This window comes from Sminthopsis crassicaudata, chromosome 2 (assembly GCF_048593235.1).
Source record: "Sminthopsis crassicaudata isolate SCR6 chromosome 2, ASM4859323v1, whole genome shotgun sequence".
In the NCBI taxonomy this organism is placed as follows: Eukaryota; Metazoa; Chordata; class Mammalia; order Dasyuromorphia; family Dasyuridae; genus Sminthopsis; species Sminthopsis crassicaudata.
The window spans coordinates 132,057,851-132,081,626 of NC_133618.1; the positions used below are offsets into that span (position 1 = coordinate 132,057,851).

Sequence of the window (23,776 nt, forward strand, 5' to 3'; positions counted from 1 at the left end):
CTCCAGAGAAAGAACTGATGGATTCTAAATACAGATTGAAGAAAGATACCTTTTTTTACTTTATTTATTTTTCTTGAAGTTTTTTGCTTGTGTTTCCTTTTGCAACAAGGCCAATATGAAAATATGTCTTGCATGACTTTAAATGTATAATTGCTATCATATTGCTTTCCCTCTCAAAGAGTATAAGAGAGGTGACCGTAAGAAAGGATTGAATGTTAAAATGAATGTTTAAAAAGTTTTATATATATTTGGGAAATATTTAATGAAATTAGTAAGAATATACTTTTAAAATTCTAAGAAGTATAGTATTTTTACCCATATGGGTATTTCTTCTATCTATGCAGCTCTCAATTCTATCCACCTTACTAGGCTGTATTTTTGAGTGGCTATGAAAATAATTCATCATCTCATGGACAACTTTCTGAGGTCCATGTAAACTAGACAATGGACCTCTAATATTTAACTGGATTGGTTGTTGGATAGTAGATATACAACCACTCACTTGGCTTTTCCATCTTGATAAACTCATTCAAAGCAGATAGTTTCTGGAATAATGCCTAAAAAAACAGGGTCATTTCAATAATAACATAGGAAATCAGAAGAAGGATTTCTGAAATATTTTAATCAAAACAAAATAAAGGTAGACTAGTGTCCTAAATATAATAATAATAATAATATCCCAACACTCTGTCTTTTTAAACTAAAATTTAAAAAAAATGTTAACACTCATTTTTTTTACTTGGATAATAGTTACATAGGCATTACTATTAGTATCTTACCTTTTCTGGTAGTGTTCTATATAAAACCAATCTGAAATTCTCCCCCAAACCTTTTTCCATTATTCCAAATACATAGGACAGAGCAAACATAAATACGAAGAGTCCTCTGAGTAATGGTGCAAGAAAAGAGGAAACAAGTAATGAGCTTCTGTTTCCTTTTCCATAAAATAAGAGGATAAGTTAGATTAGTTGATTTCTAGATTCCTTTCTAGTTCATAATTCTATGATCCTATGCCAAACTTTGATCATGACAACTGTCATGATCTGGAAACATATTGCTTTCAAAGTCTGTCTGTGCTAAAGAAAGGTAAGACTGAACAATTTAATTTGATTTAACAGACTTATATTAAATACCTATTGTACCCAAGACCCTGTTTATAAATGGCAAGATCCATCAATTTCTAAATAAGCATTTAATAAAGTAGCTCCTGCATTGTAGGTGTGCTAGACACACATGTGGAGGGAGAGAAAGAGAGAGGGAGGGAACACGACAGACAGAGACAGATAGGCAGGCAGACAGAGATAGAGACAGGAACAGACAGACAGACAAGACAGAGATGAATAGAGGCATTCAGATATAGATATGGATCTAGCTATAGATATTTTTATATATAATAATAAAAATAAGGTAACTTGACAGAAAACCAAAATTTACAAACAAACAAAAAATATCTGCAGCACGGATCTTGCTTTCAAGTAACAAATTTAATAAGAGGGAGAAATAACTGTGACAGGAGAAAAATAAGCAGAGGGGAGGAATCTAGGCAAAGTGCTAAGAGAAATTTGAGGAGGGAGAGATCTCTTTCAATGCAGGGAGAAGGTGATGTCAAAGAAGGAAAGCTTCATGATGAAAGTGGCGCCTTAAGTGATTCCTTTAAGGAAGGGAGGGACTTATACAGATGGAGATAAGGCAGAAACCCACTGGAGCATGGAAGAAAGAGTGAAGGCAAAATCATGGAAGCTGGAAAAGAAAGGACGAGAATGTAGGATAGAGAGTATCCCAATTTTGCAAAATCATAGAATCTCACAACTGAAAGGACCATCTAATCCAGGAGTTTTTAACTTTTTATATGTGTAATGGACTCTTTTGGAAATGTGCTGAAAAGGGAACTTTTCTCAAAAGAAACACATGAAATGAAATACATGGGATTACAAAGAAGAACAATTATTTTGAAATATATTTTAAAGCAAGTTCTAGAACCCTCTAAAATCTATTAACCTTGAACCCCAGTTTAAGATATGAAGATCCCTTCTTTCAAACATTTCTTATAGAATAACCAAAATCTACAAATCTCAAAGTTTGTATGAAGTTCTATAAGTCCAGGATAGAAGGCACAATTGATCATAAAGTAAGATTTAGCTTCCTTGGAGTCTAGATTGACCTCTGTCCCTCATTTTGTTCTCATTTTCATAAAACTGGTCCAATAGGCGCCTGCCTCTTCCTAGCCAAATTTGTATTCCTCTTTCAAGTATGTCCAGTATACACACAACCATGTATTCTATCATTATCACAGAATACAGAATGGTGTTTCATGCTACTCTCATCTCTGGTTCCATGATCTGTAGGTTTTCTGGGAGGAATACTACTTAGTACATTTCTCATCAGCCTCCTTCTTGAATCTGAGTGACCAGAAATGGCTTCTCTCATACTTTCTTTAGTCATACTGAAAAATTGTTTTAAAAAGCATTTTTCTGTGTCATAGAATTTTCTCTCCTGGCAATCAAGCCTTTCCTCAAGTAGTTCCACTATCTCTAGCAGCTGCTCATTTATAATCCACATTTTCTCACATCTCAGGTCAATCCACTGAGAACTGCCTATCATCTAACAGTCCTGAGCTTGCTGGAGACAGCATGACAGCACCTACATCTTCTGGTTTTACTGCTCCTTTGAGTACTAAGTCCTATCTACCCACAGTATGACTTGGAAGATTTCTGCCCCTTTAGCTAAAAGAGATTAAGGAACTGGGCATAGGCTCACTGGAGTTTTTGATTTGTTAAATTGCTCCTCTAACCTTTGCAAATACTCCAACACTCTGAGTTTGGAACCCAGACTATATACAAGACTGAATGCTGATTCCTTGACTTGCCAAATTTTGTCAATTCTATTTCTGCATCTCTCAGATCTGTTCCCTTCTCAGCCACAATCTTCATTAAGGTCTCCCCTCTTCCAAACTGAACTATTAGATCCTCCTCCCTCTCTCCAATCTATCCTTTATAACCAGGGCTTCTTAAACTTTTTCTACGTGTGCCCCCGTTTTCCCAAGAAATTTTTACATTACCCCAGATATATAAATATATAAAAGAGATATACAAATCAAACATTTACTAATGATAAATGAATAAATCATAATTTCATGACATGCAATTCAGTTACAGGACCTCATATGGGACCCACAGTTTAAGAAGTTGGGCTCCACATGTGCAAAAATGTTTGTATCAGCTCAACAAATAATTGAAAAATGAGTGGATGCCCATCAATTGGGGAATGGTTGAACAAGCTGTTGTACATGAAGGTAATGGAATATTATTGTCCTATTAAAAAATGATGAACAAGTTGATTACAGAAAGACCTGGAAAGATTTACATGAACTGATGCTGAGCGAAAAGAGCAGAACCAGGAGATCATTGTACACAAAAACAGCAAAAATGCATGATGACTGGCTAAGAAAGACTTGATTCTTTTCAGTGGTTCAGTGATCCAAAGCAATCCCAATAGACTTTGGACAGAAAATGCCATCTGCATCCAGAAAAAGAACTATGGAGATTCAATGTATATCAACATAACATGCTATGTTCAGTTCTTTTTTCTGTTTTTTAATCTCTCCCATAGTTTTTCCATTTTGCTCTGATTTTTCTCTCCCAACATGATTCATAAAGCAATGTGTAATAAAAATAAATAAACTTACAAAAAAAAAGTTATGCTCTACACAATTACAATGATATTTCTAAAGCACAGATCTAACCATATCAATCCCCTACTCAGTAACAGTCTTTTTTTCTTAGATAATTTACAGAAAATGGAGTTAGATCCTCCTTGTGTTATTAATTAAATATTTCACATATAACACTCAGATATCTAGAGCATATAAGGCACTTTCAATGAATGTCCTTATTTCTCAGGTCATGAGACATTCCTTTAATTAGCAGTCTTTCTGTGGCCCTAGGTGCATTGCCACACACTAATACCTTAGAACTGTTATACACTTTGACCCATAATAATATACAATATAATAAAAAATAAAGCAGCTAGTCTGGCCTACAATATACTTTAATAATTTAAAACTGCATTAGGATTTTGGAGATAATCTTGTATAAGTATGATGTATGTATATATACATATATGTTTGTATATATACCTATATATATATATAATATATAGTCAGTTCTATTAAAATGCTTGCTCAAAGACACAAATTTGCTCCAGTGAGATTCAGATATTAGGGAACATTTTGAGCATAATTAGAATTTTGAGTAATTTTTTCACAAGAATGCAAAAAGCTGCACCACTTCAATATAACTCATAAGCTGAAACTCTTCTGTTGCCCACTTCCATAAGAAAAATGTATCTTTTTTAAGGTAAAGTGCATATTTTGTTTTATTTTATGTTTATTTTATATTTCTAACATGTTAGAATAGCAGCTCTGGGAAGAGGAGGGCTTCATCATCCACTCCCAACCTTCCCATTTTTTCAGCATACCCCCATTCCTCAAAGTACTCCTGAAGTTACCCCCTTACCAGTAGCCCTAGACTTTGTCTGCCTGTTCCTCATAGTGTATAGAGCAAGCAGCAGCCTTAAGGCTTTAGACATTTCCAATATTTATTATAATATTTGTGTATTTCTTGACCATTTAACATGTATAAGACTGTGCTACCATTTTTATTAGGCCCTATTTTTTTATGTGTTACTGACAATGTTTTTGAGTGTTGTACACCAATTTTCCCCATAAGCCTTATAATTTTTATTGTCTGATTTTGCATAGAGTAGTAATTTTTACAAATGTATATGTCACTATAGCAGAACCTACTTTATATATATATGTATGTATATAAAAACTATGTATTATAGGTAATAGCTAATATATAATACACATGTAAATAGTTTAAAATATTGCTAAGACTTTTGGAACACTATGTGTATATATGTATGCACATAGAAATTATTATATAGAATAGCTAATATTGATATAGCAATTCAAAGTTTACAAAGCACTTCTGATGTTGCCTCATTTTATGTACATCAGATTGTGGCTAGAGAATTACAATGTGAACAATTTTTTTTCCAATGGACCCTGCAAATCTTAGGACATTCTAAATGGAAAAACCCTGACATGAAGTAACAATCAGAACAAGTTATCCAACCCAGAATCTACTATAGAAATTTCTCCAAACCATTCTTCATGACCTCACAAATGGGTTTACTTTTCTAGCCAATCAAAGGACACAATTCACAATAAAATATTTTAATTAAATAGCAAGTAATAATAGATCATTCCCTTCATAAACTTTAAACTTACTCTTTCATCATATATATACATATTCTCATAAAGGAAAGAATAGACCTGCATAGAAATCTTATGTGTAGCAGATATAAATGGATACACCTGTGGCCAAGGCACCCATTATGAATAAATAATATGAATAATAGTATAACCAATACTTCTGACATCACAAAAATTCCAGTGTCTTTAATTGATATCATTGAGTTTCTCTCTATGGACCTGCTCCCAATAAGATATTGATCTCAAATCATCTCTTTCAGGTATTTCGAATCCCTACCCTCACCCTTACCTGTTGGCATTTTGTCCATTACTTCAGTGGCTATCTGATTATCTTCATGGACCACTAAAGAAAATGTGATTCATGTGCCTATCCCCTGAAGGGAGAGCTAAGGAACAGTTAACCAATTTTTTCAGGCATCCCCACTCTATAGTAGGTAGGACTTTGGTTAATAAGTCCTCCCCCATCCTCCTTAGAGAGAATTATAGCTCTTTCAGGTTCCTGCTATACTTCAGTCATCATCCTCAGAATCCTATTAATGAAATAACACCTCTAGAGTCATTTGCAACTCTTCCTTGACAAATGGAGAGTCCTAGATGCCAAAGGTGACACAAAACTGGGCTATAAATTAGTTTTTAAAATTCTATAATCTGTTTTTGCTAACAATGGTAGAACCAGTACTTTGGGATCCTAACATTTGTCAGCCATGGATTTTCTTATAGAGAAGGCAGAAATGGGGAATCATCGCCAGTTGTCTTGAAGACAAGACATCATCCTTTGAAATTCTTCATGAATGAAGGATGAACAACAAGAACAAACAGCAATGATCTACTGGAGATGCTACAATTCAATCCCCAAAGAGAAGTATTATGGTTGTCCTTGCTCAATGACTATCCATTTCTTATTCTCATTCAACCTCTCATCCACTGGATAAGAAGCTCTTCCCTTCAATTAGGTACCATTAGAAGGTAACAAAGGCCCAGGCTAAGATCAGATATGTTATCTGAACTCCTGTTAGAACTCTTCTATTTAAGACTTCACTAAATTCCTTTGTTTGCCTCTTCTCTAAACTATTTCGTTTGACTTTAATCTGCTGCCTCTATGTTCTGACAACTGACATTATCAGAAAACTATTTAAATTCTTAGGTCACATATTCCACTGGCTAGACAAATATCCCTAAGACTCTATTTTCTCAAACAGAGAAGAAACTAAGTTATAGTGTGGTGAGGAAACTACTTTTAGCTTTCTCTGTTTTGCTTCTCTCTCCAATGCAAATAGCAATGATAGTGCTAGCAAGAAAAGGCTGAAAAGTCTATTTTTCCTATACATCTTGGTTTGACCTTTTCCCAGGTCTCTCTGTATTAAGAAGGATATTGATAAACTAAAGCATATGTAGAGGAAAGTAGGTGGGATAGTGAAGAGCCTCAAGCTCATATCAAATAAATATCAGATGAATGATTTGGGATACTTTAAATCTTAGGAGGGACATGATAGCTATTCTTGAGGATTTTAATACTGTCCTATGGAAGGATTATCAACTCTGGAAATGTGATGAACATGCCATATATGTCTTTATTTCCTGGTTTAAAAAAAATTGAATAGCACAGACTCTGGAACATATTCTAAGGAAACTTCACCACAGACCTCTCTCCTAATTAAAACTGATTCATTCACTGGCGTGTTACTATATCTATTCACATATAAGATTACAGAGTTAGAACCAGAAGGGACCTCATTAGTATTAGAAACCAATCCTTTAGCCTTAGGAAGATTAAATGACATGCTTGTGATTATATATATATATATATATATATATATATATATATATATATATATATATATATATAAAATCACAAGCATGTCATCTTATATATATATATACATAAATACATATAAAGCATCAGAGGTGAATTCAGTAAAAAAGCATTTTAAGATTTTACTTATAATATTTCTGTGAAGTAGTGGAATAAATGTTATTCCCATTTTGTAGATGTGGAAAACTGACAAAAGGGTCAAATAGCTTGCTCAAGGATTCATAAGTGATAAATATAGGTCTCCAAATCAGGTGTTCTTTCCAGCCTACAACACTACCTCTGAGGCTGAGGCATTGGTTAAATATTTATTAAGCAATAAGCCTATAGGCAAATATCTTACTATCTTCCACTCCAGCCTCTCCCTACCCCCAGTCCAAAGCTATCAGATTTTTGGAAAACTCTCCCAAGAAGTAAACAGAAATAAAGACTTCGAAAGGAGCCAATATCATTAGAACTGCAATAGTTTCAAGGATCCTACATTTAAACTTGGAAGAAAAGAAAAGAAACAAGTATTTATTAAGTACCCACTATGTGGCAAGCACTGGACTAAGTGCTTTACAAATATTATTTGATTTACATCCTTATACGTTACATGCCACTGGCAAGTTCGTAAAGAGTTCCTACTCCTCAGAACATTCCATAGTCCTTTGTTTATGGATTTATACACATCAAGCCTATTCATCAACTTTCTGCAACTCTCACCCTTTTCACTACTCCTAGCTCTGGACTCTAGAGGTAAGCAAAACAAGTTTGACTCCCTCCCACCTGGAGGCCCTTTAAATTCTTGAAAATGACCTTCTGTGCCCCTTAAGTCTTTTATCTTCTAAGTTAATCCTCATACTATCCTGAGAGGCAGGTGCTATTATTATCTTCATTTTACAGTTAAGAAACTGTGACAGACAAAAGTTGTGACTTCCCTATAATCTTTCTTCTAGTAAATATTCAATGCCTTCTTTGAACTCAAATCTTCAGAGTCAAGGTCCAGAACTCTCACCATTGTATTGTGGCAGAAATAAACTTGGTCCAACTTAAAAAACTTACTTTAACAGTTTTTTTCATAATGAGGAAGTTGAGATCCAAAAAAGTCAAATGATTTTCCATGTTCACAGTAATTATGATAATAATAATAATTCATTTTCTATAACTCTTACAACAATCCTGGGAAGTAAATGCTATTATTACCTTCATTTTATATTTGAGGAAACTGAGGCAGACAGAGATTAAGGGTCAAATAGCCAATAAAAAGTTGAGGTAAAAACTCCAGGCCAAGTCTACTAGAGCCAGCTTCCCAATTCTTCTGACTCCAATATAACATTCTTTACACTATATCATGCTGCCTCTTCCATTTCAAATCAGATTTTAAATATACATGTCCCCATAAATCCCGCTGTCAAAAATGGCTCAAGCCTTGTCATTCTTGCCTTTTATTTGCTTTACTGCTGGTATAGATAAATAAATAAATAAATAAAGTGTTGGCTTTTCAGTTAGTGATTACACATCATCACATGCCCAATTTATAATACCATGCCCCAAAGAGCAGATGTAATAAAGTAAGGGCAGGAAGTAGCAATCTTATAAAACAGAGTGGCCAGCTTAAAAAGTCTTCACAGGTGTTCGGGAAAGAAAAACAATGTATGAACAGAGCCAGAGACTTTGCTTTGTGCAAAAGATTTCTGATGCTAAGTGTCAGGCTTAAGAGAGGGTTAGGGAGTGAGTGAGTGAGTAATGAGCAAAAAGGAGCTCTGGATGACAGTATCTCCCTCCTGACATCACCCTACTTCAGGTCCTCATTACTACCATGCCTGGACTATTGCCAGAGCTTCCTCATGTGTTTCCTCTGCCTTCAATCCATTCTTCACCCACTGACAGACAAAATTTTCCTCGAGTATAAACCCGGTTCTTTTGTTCAAAACTCATTCATTTAAACCAACATTTTTAGGTGCCTAATATGTTCGGGACATTTGTCCTAGTGGAAAAAAAAAAGAAAACCAACAAAATCCCTGGATTTTCTATTGCTTGCCAAGTAAAGTTCAGACTTCGGAGTTTGTCATTCAAAGCCCTCCCCTAGCTTTTCAGCTTTATTTCATGATATGATGCTCACGTCCTCTATACTCTGACCAAATAGGACTGTTTGCTGTACCTCCTTCAGGGTACAAAGACTACACTTTCTCATACCTATGCTTTTTTTCTTGTGCTGTTTTCTAAAACCAGAATGTGGTTCCCCACCCCCATCTACATTGACTGAATTCCTACACACAAATATTTCAACATACAATTATTCCTTCCACATTGTAACTTTCCCCATTGCAGTTTTACTTTATTACAGGTCAGCATAAAAAATTAAATAGGAATTTGGGGGAAGTATTGTTGAAGCCTCAGACAACATTGAAAGGCCATCAAATGATACAGAAAAGTTTAGAAACTCAAAAATGCACAAAATGTGTAGAGTGTCATATAGTACCACCTGAATTTTATAATAAGGTACTATGAATACTTCATATAAAAAAAGAAAAAAAAGTCAGGCTTCTTCACTGGTGTAAAGGGAGGGCAAAAACAATTTTACACAAATTTTCTAGATTGCAGGGGAAGCTGGGTCCCTAACCCCTCCAATATGGAAGGGATAACTGTACAAAGAAGACCAGTAAACTCTCTACTTACATCCTTTATATCCCAATTCTAATGCTACCTCATTCAGAAAGAATACCCTAATACCTTACATCCCACTGGAAAATCAGTAAAGAGTTCCTACTCCTCAGAACATTCCACAGTCCTTCATTTATGGATTTATGCACATCGAGTCTATTCATCAACTCTCTGCAACTGTCATCCCTTCACTACTCCTAGTTCTGGCCTCCGGAGGTAAGCAGAACAAGTTTGACCTCCTCCCACCTGGGGCCCATAGATTCTTGAAAATGACCTTCTGTGCCCCTTAAGTCTTTTATCTTCTAAGTTAAACATTCCCAGTTCCTTCTATTCATCCTCATATGTATGATGATGTCAAGGCCCTTTACAATCCTAATCATCTTCCTCTGCACAATCTCCAACGTATTGCTGATCTTCCTAAAAGGTGAATATGAAAAGCTATAGCAGGTCTAAACTCGATATCACACCTTAATAGAATGAAGCCCAAGAGTATTTGAATTTGGGGACTGCCATATCATATGGTTGACTCATATGGAGCTGTAGTTTGAGGAAATTTCTGATCCATAGAATATGTAGAACCTGGGAGAGATAACAATAATGATCGAAACAAAAACTTTTTTTTTAATTTGGAGTTATTCATATGGGATGACTTAGATACTTGAGATACTTATCTTGACTTTTTGATTCCTAATTTTTAAGCTATAATGTTAATTGGATTTTTCTATCTGTGTTCACTTAGCCCCAAAGATCCATCTGCACTGAGATAAGTGATTGGTTTTGCATATAACTTTCCAAAAGGTGCATTTGCTTTAAAGGGCCTTACACACACTTTATCCCTAAGTCTACAATTACCTCATTGGGGTCAAACTGACTCATAAAGAGAACCTGTAACCTGTATCCAGGTTAGCCTTTCCTAGATATTTGGCAGCTGGTTACTTTATTCATGGTCTACGAAAGCCTAAAGAATATATGTGGTGATGGTCATCTCTCTATTTCACAGAGTACCACAGAATCTCACACATAGAGAAACCCTCTGCTGTTGAGAGGTTCCTACAGATCTAGGTACCCAATGCCTTCTCTGGAAAGCTAAGGATGCTCTATATATTTTTCTTTTTTTACTTCAAGACCGACCTCCAATGCAAAATATGGATTCTATTCCTGACCCAGGCCTGGACTCCCTTCACAAAGGCATTTATCCTTCTAAACCAAAGCCTATATTTTCCCCATCTATAAAACACATAGAGCATTCCCTATCACCTGACTTTCTCACAGGTATATTGCTAGATAAAATGAGAACACAGATATGAAAGTGCTCAGTTGCTATTTATACACGAGGTACTTTTTTATTGTTATCATTTCCAGTGTGTCCTAACCCTCAGGCTTAGTCAGAACTCTAGGGAAGAAAGCTTCTCAATCTCAGTGCTTCCATATTTTTCATAAACTAGAGTTGGTAGTGAGTTATATGTGTTTATGACATTTTGTACCATGTAATTGCAAAACTGAATTTATGCCCCCTTCAAACCTGGGAGAAATAAGCAATAGTGTCTCATCTATGTGGATACATCTCTCAAAAGGTAAGGACAGGAAGAGTTGTTGCATCAAGGGTGTGGTCAGACTGATACGATAAGCTACTGGAGAGGAAAAGAGCCAGGAATTTTTAATTATTAGCAGCTTATGCTTATATAATATTTTAAGATTTCCAATGCATATTCCCAAGAACTATGTGGGTGAAATGGGTAAACAAAATGTTATTATCCAAGTTTTACAAATGAGAAATTGAGGCTCAAAGAGAATAAGTGAATCCTAAATACTCACAGATATTAATTAAGGTCAAAGCCAAAATTCAAATTACACATCTTGTGCACCTTTCACATATGTTCTAAATCTTAGATTTTAAATATTTAAAAAATTTTCCAGCCCTCACAAATGCTAGGAAAGGGAAGCTGGAAAAAAAAAAAAAAACTGAAAACAGACATTTGAAGACTTAAGAATTTAACTCTCTAAATTCAGGAGACTTGATGTATCTTAAATCTTCTCATTTTATACCTGAAGAAATAAGAGGTTTCACTAAGTGGCTTTTGGGGGGAAGCCATTAGGGTTAAATGACGTGCCCACAGGCAAATAGCTAGTAAATATGTGAGACCAGATTTGAATTTAGGTCTCCCTAATTCCAGAATCTGTGCTCTCTCCATTGTATCACCTAACTTGCCACTAAATTATTTTAAGATCATTTCCAGCTCTGGATCTATCTATCATTCTATAAAAGATTTTTAAGGCTATGATTTGCCCCAAATCACAATGAATCAATAAGTAGCCAAGGTACTCATTCAGGTCTTATGACAATAAATGAATGAATGAATGAATGAATTTATTATGCTCTTGCTTTATGCAAAATCCTATGCTAAATAAAGTACATACAAATCAAAAAGTAACAAAGAGTTTATAATCTAATAAAGAGACAATATATCTGGGAGGTATCAGCTAAAATTCAGTGGAAAAGTCCTTAGGATATAGTAGCAAAGCAAGTGGTAACATCTCAACTTTATTGCCACTTTCACCAACAAAATCATATCTGTTTCTGGTATTGAACCACTTGACATTGGTCTAGGAGAACTGCTTTTCCAAAAGTCCTTGGGTACAGGGTCCTGAGCTATTTCCATAAAGATCCAAGAAGAGATAGTGGTGGTGGTTTTTCCTGCTTGGCACATACTGTCTCCTGTAACTCCCTCAGGGTGCCCTGCTTCTTCAAATAGGTTGACTAGCCTGCTCTCCGAGTGGCACTTGATTAGTACTTGATAGGGATGCCTTGTAATAATAAAATCACAGAAGCAAAATGGGAAGGAACCACAGAGGTTGTCTAAAACATGGATCCCATTTACATTTCTTCAATAAGTGGTTATCTAAATCACTTTATAAAGATCTCAGTGATAAGGACTCAAGAACTTATGAGACATCTAATTCCATGTTTGGATTTTCTAATTGGAAAAATCTAATGAAATCTTGGGCTGCACTGGGAGGCATACCTAACAGGAATAAGAAGGTCATAGTTCTGTTTTATTCTATATTATTCAATTCATATCTTAAGTACTGTGTTCAGTTTTGGACTCCACATTTTAGAAGGGACATTGGTAAGTATAAGGATATAAAGAAGAGGCTGAGTAAAGGGGCTCAAGTTCAAGTCAACTAAAAGAAGTAGAGATAGTTAGCCTAAAGAAGGAGACATGAAGGGGAAGTGTTCTCTTGATAGTTATCAATAATCTTACCTGTCAAATCTGATGGCTTTTTTTTTCAGTCTTCATCCTTCTTGATCCATTTGTTGTATTTGATACTATTCACCATCTATTTCTTCTCAGATGCATTTTCCTCTTGGATTTTGGTGATTCTACTTTCTCATAGCACTGAATACTTAAATGACTGGCCCAGTCCTACTAGAAGTAAATAAAAGAGGTGAAGTTCAAATCTATAACAGCTGATTCATCTTCCCCAATAGAATCTAAGCTTGATGAGGGCAGGGACTGTTTCATTTTGTCTTTATAATTCCAGTGGCTCTAGGACACAGTGCCTGGCACATAATAGATGATATTCATTATGATTCATTGATCAATTTAATAAACTTTAGTCCTCTTCATGTCCCATCATGGTGAGTCAAAGGTTTCATATGTTTTATATGTAGCTCTATATTATGCTACTTATAGATGTGACCCAAGGTTTAGGTTATAGGTATTTGAGGGGGGGGGGGTTCTTTCATTTGTATAAGATGCACTAATACTTCACAGGAGAAGAATAATTGATATAGCCAGGCAGCCCCTAGAGAGCTGTGTGTAAACCATTATATTCCAAGATGACAGCAGGCAAGATGGATCCCTGAATGGACAGGGATCTCCGAAGAAGAGAAGAAAAAGTACCCCAAATATATTTAGATCTGTCAGCGCACACTGATTGATGTTAAGACAAAACTCCAGTGTATACTGGCCAAACTCAACATTCAATTCTTTTGCCTTGAATATTTAAGTCATTCTTGCAGGAACACCTCATCAGGGAGGCACTGAACCAAGATGGCACCCATTCAAAACAGCCTCCCTGGACAGCTCCTGAGGAGCTGACCTCATGTCTGATATTATAGCCTTGGCAGAGGAAAAAGGTGTCGTTATTCCCTGGCCTGCTTGTTGGTTTGAGAACCCATTTGGTTTGACTTGAAACAAAAGTCAGAAGGGAAAAAAGGCAGGAAGTGTAAAGTCATTCTAAACTGAGAGAGAATCGAGTCTACTCATTGACTCACAACTAAACTTCATATTCCCTTAAGGACCTCCGGCTTCTAACAGGGAAAAAACATGGAGATCCAGGAAGACTCTAACATACTATTGTGTCCCTAAGATAATCCCTTCTCCTTCCCAACTATAAATTGTGATAATACAACAAAACCGCCCCAAAAAAATCTATTAACCTTGGGGACCTAGAAAATAGATAAGGTCAAACAAGAGAGATCATCTCAGACATCATGGTAAATCAAAAGTTCGGTTCTTTCTACACAGAATATTTAAAGCATTTCAGAGTCTACTAAGGTTGTATAAGCCCTGCATTTATCCACAATACCCACTTCAATTAAGCCTGCTAAACCATACTATTTACCAATTTAAGATCCATTACTTAACTTAGTTAAAAGCTAAATGTTGTTGTAGCCTTACACAAATAACTTTATCTCTAAGGGCCTCAATGTCCTCAGCAGTAACATGCAGATAATAATATTTCCCTGACATTTTGGAGGATGAAATGAGGTAATGTATGCAAAGTGTTTTAACGTGCTATTATTACTGTCATTATCACTGTCATCTTGTTCTCATCTTTTTTGATGGAGCTCTGGTAGAAATAGCCTGAAGATAAGCAACTATCCTGCTATAGGTAGATAAAATGACTGCTTTTGATAATTGCATTCTTGAGACTTATGTTAACTCATCTTCTATAGATTCACTGAAAATATCTCTGGCCAATTCCAAAGACAAACATATATATCTCATCCTGTACTCTTATGCATTTAATTTCTTCTACTAGATCTCTATGTTTTAAAATCTTTTCATTCCATGTAGTTTGGAAATTATGAGTAATTGGTAGAAAGGCATCTATTTTAAAAAACTATTATCTATAATTATTATTGTTATTATCAATGTCAATTGAAAGGATGACAGAGATTTTGAAAGTAATAGAAGAAAAAAAACCAACAAACATATACAGTTTTATATTCCCATCATAGGATAACTGATCTTAGAACAGGAAAATATTTTAAAGATGGCCTAATCTAACCTTCTCATGTTAACAATAATAATAATAATAATTAACATTTATATAATATTTACAATGTGTCAGGCATTATGTCCAGACCCTGTGATCTATCCACTATGGCATCTACCTGCCCTCTCTCCATAACCTACCTGTTACAGATAAGGACTGAAATCCAGAGATTAAGTGATTTACTCACCCAAAGCCAGAGAGGGTAAGTAATCAGAGTAAAATTCCAACCCCAAAGATGTCCTTTTGAGATCATGTAACCCCTCCCTGAGGATTCACTAGTAGCAATGCCACCAGGGCAGAACTTCCATGATCCAGATGAAGAATCACAGGCCCAAAAGAACTACCTTAGACTCACCCAAAAGTCTCTTGAGTAAGAGCCCAAATAAAAGTCCAAAAATCTAAACTCCTGGGGCCTCAGTCAAGAAAATATCTTGCCCTGCTCTCTCTAATCTGAGGAAAAAGAGTCAAAGGCAGCTCATTAAGACACAGTGACATGGAGTCCTTATCCTCCCACTTACTTCTATCCTCTCCTCCTTTTTAGAGTTGCCAGGTTGTGGCCTTGATATTGTTTAGAAATTGATATTATGCAAATTGGCAAACTTAAAAACCAATTGCTTCTTAAAGGTCAGCTCTCCTGTTTATAATCGAGACAAAAAAAAAGAAAGAAAAGAAACTAATTAGATGCTTTTTGTGTGTGCACATGAGGAAAGAGAATCTAGAGAGTTCTCCTGAGTCCAAACAACTGTGGTTTATGCACAAACTGACCTGTGGGAAGGATTATCCTCCTTCCATAAACAAATTTTATTTTACCTGAATGATATGTTCTGTGCTACAGAATAATGGAAATTTGGGGAAGTTTAATCTTAGTGACAGATTTGAAACTCATGTCCCCAAAGCTGCATTGGCAAAGCACCTGCATTGGCAGGGTCCCTATGCAAAACATATGCTGACAAGGAGCCATGCCTCAAGTAGCCACTCATTACCTGTGCCTTCCCAAGTTTCCTGAAGCTCTGTTGAAGGAGTCTCTGACTTTTTCTGAAGGAAACATGGCCTCCCCTGGCTGCTCAGAGTAGATAGCATTACTCAGCCACAGGCAGGGAGGTGGCAAGGTAGTTACATCATAGGATAGAATTGTAAAGTTATTTGGGTTGTTTTTTTAAAGATGAGAAACATCCAGAAAAGGTAACTAGGATGATGTAAGATAAAAGACCAAGTCATATGAGGATCTGTAGAGGAGAATTACATGTAGAGAAAGATAAGGAAAAATGAAAGAGCTACCTTTAAATATTTGGAGAGATTTCCTATGGCAAAGAGAGCAAACTGGTTCTTCTTGACCCCATAAGACAAAACTGATGACCAAGACCTGAGACTAATCTTTCCCCAGAGAGGGAAATACTATTATTATAGAAAACATTTTTCTATTATAGAAAGCTCTCATTCTGTAGATAATTGTCACCATAGTAGAGAAAACTCCTCATTTTATTCAATGTAGAGGACAGGCTATCAATTAGAGCTGTCTTAAAGTAGAATTGGCTTCCTTAGTAGATAGCAAATTCACTATCCCAAGTGGGGAGAGGGAAGGGAACAATCATTTATTAAGTGCCTGACACATAATCTAAGTGCTTTACAAATGAAGGCTTTGGAAAGGAACATGAATTGTCCAATGTCACACAGGAACCAAATGGTTGGATGAGATTTTGAACTCAGGGCTTTTGACTCCCAATTCACCTCCTTCCACAAAAAAGATCATACATGTCAAAGTGCTTAGAAATTGTAAAAAAAAAAAAAAAACCATAATGGAAATATAAGGAACATTAGTTGAAATCCAAACTATCTTTGAAGGGATCCTCTGTTCAAAATTTTCCCCATTGCCAGCAGCCCACGAAAAATATCAAATATATCTATGAGTCTTGTCCCTTGTCTTTCATTTTAGCCTCAGGGTACAGAGTTCTTCTCCAAAAGTTACAGGATTATTCCTTTCCTCAAGCAAAACCCAGCAACTCCATCCAAATGAATTGTTGGGGTAAAGGGGTTCACAGCAGAGTTGTGAAGCCGAGTTCTTCCCAGAAATACTTTCACTAGACAACTGGAATTTTAGTCCAGTGATTTGGGTTAAAGTCTTGATTCCAACATTTATTAGCTGGGATGACCGTTGAGTTTTTTATATTTTATCAGCCTCAGTTTCTTTATCTATGAAATGGGAATAATAACCCTGGCCCAGCCTACCCCCAACAGGACTGTTGGGAAGGAAATGCTTTGGAAGCTTTTAAAGGCTAAGGATATCTAACTGTACCTTGGAGCATCCCCAGTGCATGTCACTGGGTTGGGTTATCGAGGTGGAAGAACAACTAGGGGAAGGAGGGGCAGTGTAAAGGGACTGAGACTGGGGCCTCCAACCTTCTCATGCTTAAGATGTGTTCAATCAGCCAACTTTACAGCCTGGCTGTCAGGGTCCACTGTCACTCCAGCTGTTACTGGGCAATGGATTCCTGTTGCCAAGATATGGATTTGGTTTTAATAACAGTTAGTGCAAACACAGTAAATTTACTGCTGCGAGAGAGAGTTTTTGAAAACGTCCAGCCCTGGCTATAATTTTTCAGCCTCACCAGCTGTTTGTGCTCAGCTCATACCTGACATGGTGCTTTGAAATAGCAATCACTGTATTTATAAGAAGAGAAGGACTCATAAATATGTCACAAGTGGAATATACAACGCCATATTTCACCATTTTCTATTTTAAAATTGTGACTTATGGCTGCAGAAATGCACGCCCATTAAAGGTGATATGATGTATTTTCTGCCTTGTTCAGGAGTCCATCCATCAACGAGACAATAAAGAAAACCGCACTTACTTTTTCCCTGTCGTCTGTAATTTATGATCCCCCAAAAGCTGTAACCTTTTGGCAGGCTTTGCAGAAACCACTGCTCTGTTAGCAACTAAATAACCTTTTATAAGGTTTTAAATGTGTTGCTACAATCTCAATGCACTTGCTGTATTGATCCAAAAGATCTTGGAGGGGGAAAAAGGTTGGGGGGGGGGATGGAAGATGATCTATAGCCAGATCGATAACAGCATATAGATTGTTGAAAGATGCTTCTAATGATTTTTGCCAGCCATCATCTTTCAGCGCGCCGCTCCCTGTCTCTTAGGCTTCAGTCTCAGCTTGGAATTAATTGACCTTGCTGTTGGAGCTCTCTCTCTCTCTGTCTAGCCCAGCCAGACAGGGAGAGGCTGAATGTATTCACCACTGCAAGATACTTGTAGAAATATTGCTGGAATTATAACCCTGGAAAAGACCTCAGTGGCCAATCCTCTCATTTTCCAGATGATGAAATAGATTCCCCAACTGGAGAAGTGACTTATCCAAGATCATGCAGTGGCAGAAGCAGCACTAGGGAGCCTAGGTCTTGTGATAAAGTAGAAAGAGCATAGGATGTGGGGGCAAGATGACTGTTAATGGAGGCATTAGCAATTACTAATGCCTGGTCCTTTACAAGTAATTTCCCCCAATCTGGGGCTCCATGTTTTGTCAGGAAATAAGGTTGCTGGATTTAGGGAAGTAGGAATGGGTACAGGGAAAAGATTACTGGTCTTTAGTCACATTTAATATCCTATATACAGAATTCTCTGGGTGACTTTGGACAAATCACTTCAGTTCCCAGGGCTTCAGTTATCTGGAAAATTAGGTCATCTCTAGATTTATTACCTTATAACTAGAGGTTTTTTTCAAGTTCTATGATACCAGGATATTTCTATCCTGGGTGAATATTATCTTTCTCTCTGGGCCTCAGTTTCCATATCAGTAAAATGAGAATAATATTACTTGGATTAGTTACCTTACAGGACAGTTGTGAAGAAATCTTAGACAATCTTAAGGTCTTATATAAATATATATTGTTTTTATTAGTATTAATATACATCTGTTTCTAATGTATGCCCAGGATTACTTAAGGGGTCATGGGATACTAAGCCATCTTGCTTTACCATTCTGCCTTCTCTTCCAGGATCATTCCATCTCCAACTTCTAGACAGCAAGCACTACTTCCAACCTCCTTTCTACCCCACTCTTAAATCTGCTTCAGGGAATTATGTTTAATAAATCACTTAACATCTCTCAGCTCAGTTTCTTCATCTGTAAAATTAGAATAAAAATAATACCCATCTCACAGGATTGTGGTGACAATGAAACAAAATAATATATGAAGGTAATGTATGTTAAGTATTTGGCAAGCCTTAGAGGCATATATGTGTTAACTATTATTCTTACTAGTAGTATTATATAAAACATTCCTATTGCTTATTATTCTTATTACTACTATTATAGAAAACTCTCATTCCATAGAAAATTATCGCTATTATGATAGAAAATGCCTCAATTTATTCAACAAAGTTACTATCTTGCTATCATTCTTTTCTATTAAACATTCTGCAAACTACTGCACAAGTGGATAAAATTACTTTTTTATAATTAAATAAAATATATTAATTATTCAATTTAATTTAAAAGCTCACTTTATTAGACCCACTGAAAGCACTCAGTAAAACACTAGTAGCAGGAGGGGATGATAAGGTTTTCATCACATTGGCATATGATTTTAATCTCAGTGAGGTCTCTATATTTTGAAAGTTTTTAATTCCATGTGCCTTGTAGATTATGAACATTTAACATTGCAACATCTATTTTTAAAATGTGATTCTTAACTTTTTATGAACAAATGTTATATCTGAGTGATTGGGGACAACGATTTGGTATTATTACTACTATTATTGTCATAAGCATCCTTCTACTCTGATACTTCATTCTCAATTCAACAAACATTTATTAAGCATTCATTATGTATATTCAGGTGATCTTGGTGTTAATTCCAGGATGAAAAGGCTTAGGATATGAACTTGGTGATCAACAGTATGTTTTTCATCTGAATTCCACCAGTCTACCCAAGTTAGAAGATTCTTTTCATCAAAATGGTCACAAGTCAATGTATTGTTCAATCAAAGCCTCTCAAAAAGACTTCTGCTAAGTATATAAGACCATTATGTAGTCAAGCAGCAGCCAAAACCAATGAACTCATGGACTTCTTAACCCAAGTACACATTCCAGATATTAGCTACCAGATAGATATTAATGAGGACAAAGAAGCTCTCCGAAGGGAAGATTTTCTTGAACATAACTCTTGAATTTCTTAGCCTCCTTTGAGGTTCAGCCTAAAATACACATTCTATATGAAGCCTTTTTTTATGTTCCTGGGTGCTAGTGCCATCCTCTCAAAATTATTGTGTAGCTATTTTGCATATCTCTCTAAACTCATAGCATATGTTACTTCCCCTCTATAGATTGGAATCTTCTTGAGGGCAGGGGACTTTTGTATTTTTATCTGTGAGTCCTGTCTTCAGATTGATGAGTCCTTCCTGGAACCTCAATTTTGAGAAGTATCCAGGCTGGTCATGCTCATTATTCTCCTATCCTGATTTCTCTGCTATGTCTCCTCATAGTTACATTCTTCCCTCATCTCTCTACTTTTCTTCCTTCATTTCTGTGTGGTCTTGCCCAGTTAGAATGTAAACTCCTTGAGGGTAGGAGCTACCTTTTTTTGTTGTTGTTGTTGTTCTTTGTTTTGCTGTCTTCTTAGCACTCAGAACAATGTCTGGCACAGAGCAGATGTTTAATAAATGTTTGTTGATTAATAACAGATAAGGCTAGATGGAAAAATGTATACTTTAATTAACTCATCCTACAAACAAAAAACTGGAATCGGTCCCTGATTAAAATATTCAGAGGGCAGGGACTAAGGGTATGTGACCATCTTTCTAAAGTACCACAAGCAAGATTCTGTGCATCTGGATTCTTAACAAAAACCTTGGGAAAATTATTTTCCCTCTCTAAGCCTCAGTTTCCTCATCTGTAAAAGGAACTGAACTCCCTGCTCTCCAAAGTCCCTTCCAATTCTAATATTCTGTCTCCCTTTTTCTATTTCTTCCATAAACAGTTTCTAGTTAGGGATTGGCCCTATAGGAAAGGTTGGAGAAGCAGACTCTCCGATAGAAAGGAGTCAGTGAGGGAGGGAAGGAAATTCTTGCTAATTGGTCTGAATCTTCCCAAACTGAGTTTTATCTAAGACAGGACCAAGCTTTGAATTATTAATGGCAGACATTCAGGGGAGGGGATAAAAAGGGTGGGATGCAAGGAGGAAGGTTTAAAGAGCATCCTGCAGTGCAATCACAAGACAGAAGCCTCCCTGGTTCACTGGGCCATTTGGACCAACACAAAAGAAAACATCTGAACAGGGCCAATGAAGGCTCAGCTCTATTATCTGAAACGCCTTAGGAAAGCCTGCACCTGTCTACAGGGAGACCCCCAGTGACCTTTCCACTCTGTGTCCACTCTGCATGTTCCGCTCCTTCCTCCTTTTTCATTCACATTCTCCACCCCTTCTGGAGCAGGGCCCCCAAATCATTATTAACATTATAAATAAAGATAAGAGGCAAGGTATTAAATATAAAATATGTGAAATTCCTCCCAGAACTCTCTGAGCAGTTCATAAATGTGACGGCTTAATTTTGCCTCCAATCCAGGCAGCTGATGAAGCATTGCAGGCTTGTTGACTAATTGAAGTTGTTAATGAAGCTGGCTAAAGAGAGATAATTATGGGGAGATATCTCTCCTGCTGGAGAATGTGAACAGAGTTTCGCCATCCTGCTGGAGGGAAGCTGAGGCAAATCAATTAAGAAAGATGTGGTTGCCCCCATTTCAGGAAGGAAGGTAACCCCCCTCTGCAGCACATTGGCACTCCATGTTGTTGGGGTTATTATTAAGTGATTAATAAGAACTAATATAGCACTTTAGAGCCAATAAAAATAATTTCCTCACAACTACTCTATGAGACAGGCAATACAAGGAACATTGCCTCTATTTTATAATAGGGCAAACTGAGGCCCACAGTCAAGTGAACAGCTACCATGAGATCAAACCTAGATTTAAACCTGGGTCCCTAATGCCAAGTCCAGAGTTCTTTATACTCAGTGCCCCTTTCCATCATATATACCCTTCTTGAATGTATAAGAGGGATGATTCTGAGAACTCCTGGTCCATCTTATGTGTCCCCTGAGGAACATGGTGCTATTACAGAGCATGGGGATGGGGGCACTCTATATACAGCAACATGTGGGTTCTAGTCCCCTGCTCATAGAGTGAGCCTTTGCTTGACTGGGAAAACTCCAGTGGAAAGTTTTCAGACCCCAAATTCCTGGATATCTTCTTTTCTATTTCCTTTTCTGAGGCCAAGTTAGAGACTAACAGTCCTGCAAATAGATATTTCCAGCCCTGGGGTTACTCATGATAATCCTGAATTCAAGAGTTCCTGAGTTAGAGGATTCTATAGCTATGGAATTCCTGCATTCTAGAACCCAGAACCAGCTTCTTGGAGCAAGATTTCCTCAATGGTGTATTTTTAAAAAGGAAAAAAAGTCATCAACTGGATTGCCTTATAGCCAGAGGAAAGCCATGAGAACTCACAGATAGACCTTGCTAATTCCTCTTGATATCAGTCAGTGAACTCACAGTTTCAAGGACTTATTATGTGCTATGTACTGTGCTAAGTGATATTATCGTGAATTGCTCACTTGGTGTAGATCCAAGGTAAATGAGAACTATCAGTTTAGCAGCCTCACAAAAAGCTTTACTTTCCAAGGAGAATATGATGAAGGAGCTAAACTCCAAGCTCTAAGACCATTCTTTGAGATCGACAAAATGGCCTCTTTATTCCTTGCATATAACCCTCTATCCCCCATCCCCTTGACTTTGCACTAGATGTTTCCTATATCTTGAATACATTCCCTTCTCATCCTCTTCCCTTAAAAACTTGGCCCAAGAGACACTTTATGCATAAAGGCTTTCCTGATCCCCACCCACTCCCTCTGGCTGCCAGTACTGTCTCCATACTGTATATACTATGTATTTTATAAATATATTTTGTCTATACCTAGGCATACATGGAAAAGAGAGAATTTGGTCATCCTATCCATATAACTAACTTCCTGTCAAAGAAAGCAAAGAGAAGATAAGGGAAGTAATGAGGTGCTAATGTATTAACAAGGTGTTAATGCCCAGAGATTCCCTTTAACAGTATAAACACCTTTCTCTTAAAGCCTTAAAGGAGTGACTTCATTATATGAACAAAAATTAGATACTCTTTTGCAAGATTGTAAACAGTTAAGCTATAGGTAAGTTGTCAGATCCGGGCATATAGAAGAGATTCTTCCACCTGTAGCAGAAGTCACCAAAGAGGAAAGGAAAATGTTTTCTCCTCCATACTATTGACCATATCATTTTTTATTAAAGTTTAATTTCTCAATTAACAACCATTTATTTTCTATCCCACCCATCTCTCCCCATTCCCACTAGAAAATATCTAGGAAAATATATGTAGTCAAGTACCACAAATTTCTACATTGTCCATGTCCAAAGTTATGCGTCCTAATTTGCACATTTACTCTATCACTTCTCTGTCAGGAAGTGGGTAGGTTTCTTTTAGCATCAGTTCTCTAGAATCATGTTGTTCATTGTGTTGATCAGAATTCTTGTCTTTCAAAGTTTTTCATTTTATATGTTATATTACTGTCTAGGGAGGGAGTTGGGGGGAAGGAGGGGAAAATTTGGAACACAAGGTTTTGCAGGAGTCAATGTTGAAAAATTATCTTTGCATGTGTTTTGAAAATAAAAAGCTTTAATAAAAATTTTAAAAGCTTTAATAATTTA

At 36.5% G+C, this 23,776-nt stretch overlaps 1 long non-coding RNA gene across 1 annotated transcript in view; it reads right to left on the bottom strand.

Moving 5' to 3' along the window:
• LOC141554873 (uncharacterized) overlaps positions 1-23,776 on the bottom strand; it is a 139,420-nt gene that overhangs the window by 74,475 nt on the left and 41,169 nt on the right. The window contains exon 2 of the long non-coding RNA XR_012485992.1: positions 12,998-13,162. This is a non-coding gene — a long non-coding RNA (uncharacterized LOC141554873). The remainder of the gene's footprint in view (positions 1-12,997; positions 13,163-23,776) is intronic.